This window comes from Panthera onca, chromosome C2 (assembly GCF_046562875.1).
Source record: "Panthera onca isolate mPanOnc1 chromosome C2, mPanOnc1 haplotype 2, whole genome shotgun sequence".
Lineage (NCBI taxonomy): Eukaryota > Metazoa > Chordata > Mammalia > Carnivora > Felidae > Panthera > Panthera onca.
The window spans coordinates 11987347-11995636 of NC_138347.1; the positions used below are offsets into that span (position 1 = coordinate 11987347).

The window sequence follows — 8290 nt, forward strand, 5'->3', positions numbered from 1 at the left end:
CTACAGGGATCTTTGAGACACAAGACGTCATCTCCCACCATTACTCCCCGAAGGAGGGCCTGCAGGGCTGTGGACACTCCCTAGAAGCTGGCCGCAGCTAGAGTGTAGAATGCCACAGGGGGGTGGGGGGGGGGGGACGGGACTCCCTTACACTTGAACATCTGCCCTGCGGCTTCTCAACCCTCTGTCTTTGCCTGACGGTAAGTCTTCACCTTTGTTCTACATCTGTGGAACATTCGGGTTTATTCAATGGCTCACACACACACACACACACACACACACACACACAATTACACAATTAGAAGTCCTCACCCCCTGTGGGCCAGGGGATGTCGCCTCCCCTTTATTCCTGATGGCCCATACTCTACTTCGAACTCAATGACTAGTAACTAGATTTCCTGCTTGCTTGGAAAATCTCATTTCCTGTCTTGGCATCCTGTCTGGGGTTGTTAATGAGGTGCCTTAAACCTCTCCCTGACTACAAATCAGCTTTCTAGAGCAAAGCTGTTGTCATTAGGAAGGGCTGGCTTTGCTCTTCCCCCATCTCTGTGCCCAGGTCCTACACGAAAAAGGGTCCACCCTCGGTTTACTGCTCTCCAATGGCTGCCTTGAAATTCTTAATAATTGTAGCGTTGAAATTATGTTTTGGTAGTGAAGTCTGATGGGCCATTGGACACATGGTGAGTTTGTAGTCTCAGCTCACGCTTGGTCTCACCCCCTGCCCCCCGCCGCCTCTGGACGCTGGGCACCATTGATGCCCTTCGTGTGGGGTGGCAGCTGGGTCACACTGTTGGAAAGTCCCACGTTGCACTGACACCCTCCTGGTGTGTAAGCAGACAGAGAAGGGGCCAGGCAGAGTGGAATTTGCTCCTGCGCCAGGCTGGCAGGGCCCTGCTTTGCCCAGGGCGGTGGGGGGGGGGGGCGACTAGCTGGACTGGGGGTGGTAAGCATCTAGGTCAGCCTTGATCAGGTACCTAGCATGTCCAGGGGCAGAGGTTTAAAGACCTTTGGGCATTGCCAGTGAGCTATGGGTTGAGATAGCAGGTCCTTGGGAAGGAGAGATTCAGGGCTGGACTTCCCAGAGCCCACCCCAGGCCGGAGTGCAGGGCGGGTAGCAGAGAGCGATCCTGGCATCCTTCAGGCCCAAGTGCATGTGTGCCCAGAGTCGCAAGGGGCAGAGTGGCATCGGGCACCTGCAGGGAGCCTCACTGGCCCTGACGGTAACCCAGGGAATGCTTCTTGGGCTGTGTGCCTGGGGGGGACCTCTCTTCTCCTTGCCACCCTCCCTCGTCTGGCTTGAGTTTGCTTCTCCTGGCTAGTTCGAGGTACCCTCTCAAAATGTGCTTGAGTTGCCAATTGTGTAATTCGGTGACTCCCCACATGAACTAAACGCGCTTACGTTTGCATTTAGATCTGTGCGTTTGCACCATACAAAGCAGAAAGGTTGAAGCTCCTGCTGACAATTTCAAATTTTATTTATTTTTTTACTCAGGACGACATTTAAATGGCAAATACCAAAGTGACCAGTTGAGAGACCGAGAAGGTGGAAGAAAAGAAAAAGCTTTGTATTTTAATGCCTTCGTGATGCTTCTTGCTTTTTAAACACATGGGCCCTGCATTTTTATTTTGCTCTGGCCCCTGCAAATTCTGTGGCCAGCCCCGTCTGTAGCTCACTGTCACCTAACAAGGCATCAAGCAAGTGTCGCAGGTTGAATTCAAGGCTGTCATCAGCCTTTCTAGGTTTCTCTGGAAATCACTGTCCCCTGCAAGCCAGCTCTGGGTGTGGCTCGCCCAGAGCAACCCTTGCCTCTGACATGTCAACAAACACTGCTGACTTCCTGGGCCCCTTCTCTGAATTCCAGCTCCTCCTAGGCAGAGACAGACAGACAGACAGACAGCTCCCACGGAACTTGCTGCCTCAGTCTCCTGAAGGAGAACATAACGGTCTTTTCTTCAATCTGGCCTGACGCCTGGTATATCATTGGTCGTCAGGGAGTCATGAATGAACTGAATTCAGAAATACTACGCAAACACAATTACATAATTTTTTTCCTGGAAATCAGGGGAAAAAAACCCCAAAAAAGCACAAAGAAGAAAGTAACAATCATCCTTATTTCTACCACCCAGCATGAACCACTGTTAGCATCTTGGCATGTTGGTTTCCAGTTTATTTTTCAAACGTCTTTCTTGTTTCTGTAAAATTTCTTTTCTGTGCTCATTAAGAAACATTAAAAATAATGTATGAAAGTGCAAATTCCAGCATCCAGATGTTTCCATCATTAAGTTTAGGTGAACATAATCCCAGACATCTTTCTATGCGCATGTGCGTGTGTGGGCGCGCACACACACACACACACACACACACACACACACACATTTCTGTCTAAATTTAATTGTACTTGGAACAAAACTGAAGGAAAGACCGAAGGGATGGTTGAAATTTAAATTATTCTCTTCTGTAAGACAGAGTAATTTCCTAAAATATTCTTCTAAGGTTTAGAAAAAACAGTTATGGAAGACATTGGGAAGTTAGGATAGCATATGTTCCCAGCACTGCTTACTATGTTTTTTTATTTTAAAAAAATCCTTATTTATTTTTGAGAGAGAGAGACAGAGCGCGAGCAGGCAAGGGCAGAGAGAGAAGACACAGAATCCAAAGCAGGCTCCAGGCTCTGAGCTGTCAGCACAGAGCCTGATGTGGGGCTTGAACTCACAAACTGTGAGATCATGACCTGCGCTGAAGTCAAATGCTTAACTGAGTCACCCAGGCGCCCCCAGCACTGTTTACTATTAAACCGTATTTATTGATCCGTGCTTTCAAAGATGAGAATGTTGCTACTCTCTTTTTTCCTCCCATCTGCCTCCCCTATTTCCTTATTCCTATTGTTATTTTTTTTTTTTTGCTTTATTGTTTTTTGTGTCTAGATTTATATAACGATCACATTTTTTTCTACCTACAATTTCCAAACATGTCTGGTATTAATTCTACATTTAGATCAACACTCACCAACAGTCCTTTTGAGTGTGAGTTCTCTACGTCTGGGGTCTTTAGTTTGATTTATTTCTTAACTTGTTATTTGCTGGATTTTTCTAATCCAGTAGTCCCTCCCTCCCCCAAAGAGAGCTCACTGGGTCTTGAATTCCCTTTGCTCTTTTATATTTGAGAAGGCCTGCCTATTGATTACCTTGAGTGACATCTAAGCTGGATGAAATACCCTCCTGGGGACAGTCTCCTCCATTTAGAATGTTTCTCTCAGAACCATCATATTCTGGAATTTAGCACTAGAACGTCTGAGGCCAGCTTGATTTGGCTTGCCCTTCTTTTATTTACTTTTTCTTCCTGGATTCCTAAAAGAATTCTTTTTTTTTTTTTTAATTGAAATCACTAAAGATATCTTGGGGCTCAGCATTCCCATATGAATATTTGGAAAATGGCAATTTCCTGAAAAAATGTTCTTTTGACCTACAGGCCATTTTTTCTTCATTTCAAGAAAAGTTCTTTTAACTTACTTTTATTTGCATCTTCTGTCCCATTTGCTGGTTTCTGTATGACAGGGATCCCAATTATCTTAATGTTTGACTGTGCTTTTTTTTAATTTCCACATGGAGATTCTTCCTAATTGACTTGATCTTTTTCTTTTCATTTGCATTCATTGGGCTTAAATCAAACCTTTCCTCTATTAAACATGTCTTTATTTTCAAAAGTATCCTGTTCTTTCTTCTTATTTCTTCTGCAATTATGTTTCTAGGGTGCTCAAATTATCTGCTTAAGTTTGCAACTCCGTCTCCATCACATTTTAAAATATTCTAACCTTTGAGTTTATTTTACTGAATTCGTATTTTTACCAACTCGTAGGATATAAGGCTATTGGAAACAATTTTCTACTAATCTAGGAGTAATATTATTTTTTTAGTAAGACTCCTTGCGGGCTATGTTTTTGTTTTTGTTTTTGTTTTTCCCTTCCTTTTTATCCAGCCACCACACCCCACTTCTGTTCACCTTGCTGGTACTTAGATGGCTTTGTCATCGGTTACTGTGATAGAGTGGACTGAAATTTTAACCTCCTTGCCTTCCACACCAGATTCGAGTTTGTTCTGTAAAGACCGGGCAGTTTCTAGAGCCCCAAGGCCTGACGCTGGGATGGGGGAGGTGAGGTAGGGCCTCCCTCTGGTGGGGGTGGGGGGATGGGGAGGTGAGGCGGGGCCAACCACAGGGTCCTCGGAATGGTTTTGCTTCTGGCACTGCCTTTCTCTGCGACCCCCTCCCCTAGCTGACAATCCCCATCTCACTGCCTCTGACCACTGCCCCTTGCTCAGAAGGCCCTGTTTGCTTCTTTCCTGTGTATTAGGGAGCCTTTTTAAGATTGTTGTTGACTTACCAGGAGAGTTTCTGGTGGATGGGTACATTCAAATTAAAAAAAAAAAATTTTTTTTAAACCCTCAGCATTAGAACAAGAATGATGCTTAAGCGTCTCTCTCCTATGTACCCTGGCTTATGGGGAAACTAAGTGCCCTCGTTTTCCTGCTGGCTCCAGAGACAATGTTCAGTGGCTCTCAACTGCTCCCTTCTACATTTCTCTCTCTTTTTTCTCTTCTTTGGACTTCTCATGACTGTTACTAAAGCCCACCTGCTCTCCCAGGGAACTACTGTTCTCTTATTCTTCCCAGATCGTGTGCCATTTAGAACATGCAGACAGACAGACAGACAGCCCTCAAGGAACTTGCTGCCTCCAGTCCCCTGGTGGAGAACATAACGGTCTTTTCTTCTATCTGGCCTGACGCCTGGCATATCATTGGTCGTCAGGGAGTCATGAATGTCTCCGAGGTTTCATTCTCGTTAGGAATGAAGAGTCCTCAGGGAAAGTACTGTCAGGCTCTGCTTTCGTGCAGATTACCTTTTACAGATTATAAAATGTGCATTTCTTTCTGACATCCAAACCCCTCCGAAATCAGAATGCATTTTTTTTTTTTTTCTTACTTGGTTACATAAAAGCGCATCCTACACTCAGTGGCATTTAGGTTTAGTAAAATAGGATGACTGGTAGCCAAGAATATATATGCCGCTGGCTCTTTAATAGGTCGAGGGTTTATCAATATAATGGGAAAATGAGTTCACCAGGGCTCTGTGTGCAAGTAGGAGGGATGAGGTAAGTTTCACTTCTAGGGGAGTCTGGGTGGCTCAGTCGGGTAAGCCTAACTTGGGCTCAGGTCATGATCTCACCGTTAGTGAGTTCGGGCCTCGCGTGGGGCTCTCTGCTGACGGCTCAGAGCCTGAAGCCTGCTTTGGATTCTGTGTCTCCCTCTCTCTCTCTCCTCCTCCCCCACTTGTGCCCGTGTGTGCTCTCTCTCTAAAAACGAACAGCCATTAAAAAAAAAAAAATTTTCACTTCTAAGACTACTTGTGGGGCTGTGCTTCTCCTAAAATGTTTTTAGACAAAGCACCAGGAACCCAATTTCGGGCACATTTTAACTTTTTAAATAAATACAGGAGGAATTTGAGAGGAAATACAGCTAAGACCAAAAGGGCCGTGCAGATTTTTGATAATTTAAAATGAAAAACCAGCTTGTGCACTACAGAACTTAAAAAGTTCAAGCCATTTCCTGGAACAAACGGGTCAAACTTTATCAACGTGCGCATATTGCTAGGAAATTTTAAAAGATGTTTTCTTCAGAGCCCATCTTGGTGTGGCTTCCCCTTCTGAACCCCTTTGCTCCCCAAACCCGAACAGTTCGTGGCGGGGGGGGGGGGGGGCGGGGGAGGGTGCTTAGAAACCTCGCCAAGGTGTGGGGCAGGGGGCAGCCTGAGGGTCTTAGTCCCCGGGGGACAGTCAGTAGGACGCCTCCAGGGCTCCCGGAGTCTGCACCTCCCGGCGGGCTCGTCTGGCTCCGATCAGAGCCCTCTGGCGCGTCATACTAGCTTCTAAGACCTCTTCCCAAACAAAAGCAAGGACATCAAACAAATACTAAAAGAAAAGAAAAAAAAAAAAAATGAGGCGGGGTGTCTAGAGTCTTTCAACAACGCCGCCGCTCACCTCCTAAGCGTGTTGAGGAATCGAACTTCTAACTGCACAGAACTGGCTGATCTCTCCGGGTTGAACTCCAGTATCGATTCGAACCGGATTCCCCTAATTCCCCGCCCCCCCCCACCCCCCGCAGCGAGCCCGCTCCTCTGTCTCCCCGCCCTCTCCTCCTCCCAGCTTCCAAGCGGTGAGTCTCGAAGGGCGCCGGACACGCCACCCCCGTCGCCCCTCGGTGACCCTCTCCCGCTAGGCCACAAAGGCTGGTTAATTCCAGGGGTTCTCTTGGGGCGTGTGACCCTCACACTTCACCACGGCTCACATCTTGCAGCCGCGAGTGCCCGGGTGTCCCCGGCGCCGTTGGTGGGAAAGTGGGGCGCAGGGCCGGGTGCAAAGAAAGAAGGCTCCCGGGGGCGGCGAGGAACAGACGACGCGGGGCACAGCGGCCGGGGCCTGGCACGCCCTGCGCGGCGGCGGGGGGGCTGGTGGGGGGGGGGGAGAGCCGGGAACCCGGCGGGAGGAGGAGGAGGAGCAGGAGGAGGAGCCGGGGCAGGCGAGGAGCGTGCAGGGATTCCGGGAAGCGGCTGCAGGGTAGCGGCGTTTGCCGGGAGGTCAGGCGCACCCGCGGTCCCCATCCCTCGACCCCGCCAGCCCGTTTACCTCGGCAGGGTCGCCTCGCCTCTCCCCGCGGGGGTGCCGGCCTCCGAGCCAGCCCCTGCGGCCGGCGTCCTCGCACCTCCGGACCCGGCTCGGGAGCCCCGCGGCCCGGATGCGCGCTGCGGGCGGCCCCGGCGGCGGTGACGGCCGGCGCCGGCGGGCCGAGGGGCTGCCCGCAGACTCCGCCGGGGGAAGACACCGGGGTCGATCCGCGGGGTGGCGAAAGTCCCCGCGCTGGGTACGCGCGCCGAGCGCCGGCCTCCGGCCGCTAGGGGAGGTGGAGCGCGCGGGCCGGGGGCGGAGCCCGGGATCGGCCACTCGCCTGACGTGCGCGGAGCCAGCTCTTACCACTCCCCCCAGCGCCCTCCCCTCGGGAGCTGCGTGGGGCCCGGGGGCAAGGGGTGTGCGCTTTGCTTTCCTGCGGGATCCTCAGGGGTTAGACCGGTGCTTGGCCCTGGGAACAAAGCCTCGCTAGCACCTTTTATTTACTCAGTGAAAGTGGGATGAATGAATGAGTGAACGAATGAAGGAGTGGATGGGTTCTCTCCTGGCTCCCGCACCTGCCGGTTCTCTAAGCCACTCCGATCACAGTGCTCCCATCGATGAAACAGGGATAAAAGTAGCCACCATCGAGCTGCAAAGGCTTGGTGTAGTTCCAGGTTGGAGCAGGCCTTTGCCGATATTGTCAATGCGCTTCCCTCCTCATCGGTGAGTCCTCCCCTCTGCGTTCCTGTTTCCCCAGTCCCCCACGGATCAAAGTGTTCAGGGTAGGAGAGGAAAGATAGTCCCCCGTTATTTTGCGTATCTGTGGTTTATATTGGCAATTTTCAAAATAGAATATAAGGTAACTTTCAGGAAAATGTATGTATGCTTGGAACATTAAAGCTACTCATATGGAAATGTTGAAAATCCCCTCAAAGGATTAGGAAAAGAAATACACGAACCCCTTAAGTTCTCATCGAGCATCCAATCTGACTTTCGGCTTTCTGGACTCTGTTTCAGGAAAGGGGGAGGAGGACGTTTCATAGTTTTTGTAGCTGAAAAAGGGGACATTTGCACCCGTCCAGTCAACTAATGTTTGCTGACCCTCCTCCCTACAATAGGCACCGAGGTGATCATGAGAGGATGTCAGTCTGCTTCATGTGTGACCCTCAGTCTTCAAGAGGAGAATTGTCACCAGCCCCATAAGACCTGAAGGGAACTCGTCACCGGGTCAGGGTCCCCACAGAAGACATTCAACATTGGAAATATGTTCAGCAGCAGTTTTAGAGAAGCTTCAGAAATAGTCCCTGACAGTGGGGGAAAGACAATACAGAACTCCATCCTTTTATAAAAACATAGTTATGAATATAAATATGCCCACAAATAGAAACATGACGAATAGAAATATATACAAATGTTAACAATGATTAATTATAGACTGGGCGGCTCAAGGTGATTTTTAGGTTCTTCTTTTCACTTTCCAAATGTGTAATTCCCAAATATTTTTACTTATATAATCAGAAAAAAGATTTTATTAAACATTTTTTTAATGTTCATTTTATTATTTTTGAGAGAGAGAGACACACACACACAGCATGAGTGGGGGAGGGGCAGAGAGAGAGGGAGACACAATC

General features: G+C 49.0%; 1 protein-coding gene across 2 annotated transcripts in view; it reads right to left on the reverse strand.

Annotated features, from left to right (window-relative positions):
* Positions 1-6891, reverse strand: part of IFNAR2 (interferon alpha and beta receptor subunit 2) — a 30500-nt gene extending 23609 nt beyond the window's left edge. For both annotated transcript variants that reach the window (XM_078452826.2, XM_078452825.2), the window contains exon 1: positions 6678-6891. The gene's annotated coding sequence lies outside the window, so the exon portion shown is untranslated. The remainder of the gene's footprint in view (positions 1-6677) is intronic.
* Positions 6892-8290: the final 1399 nt, after the last annotated feature.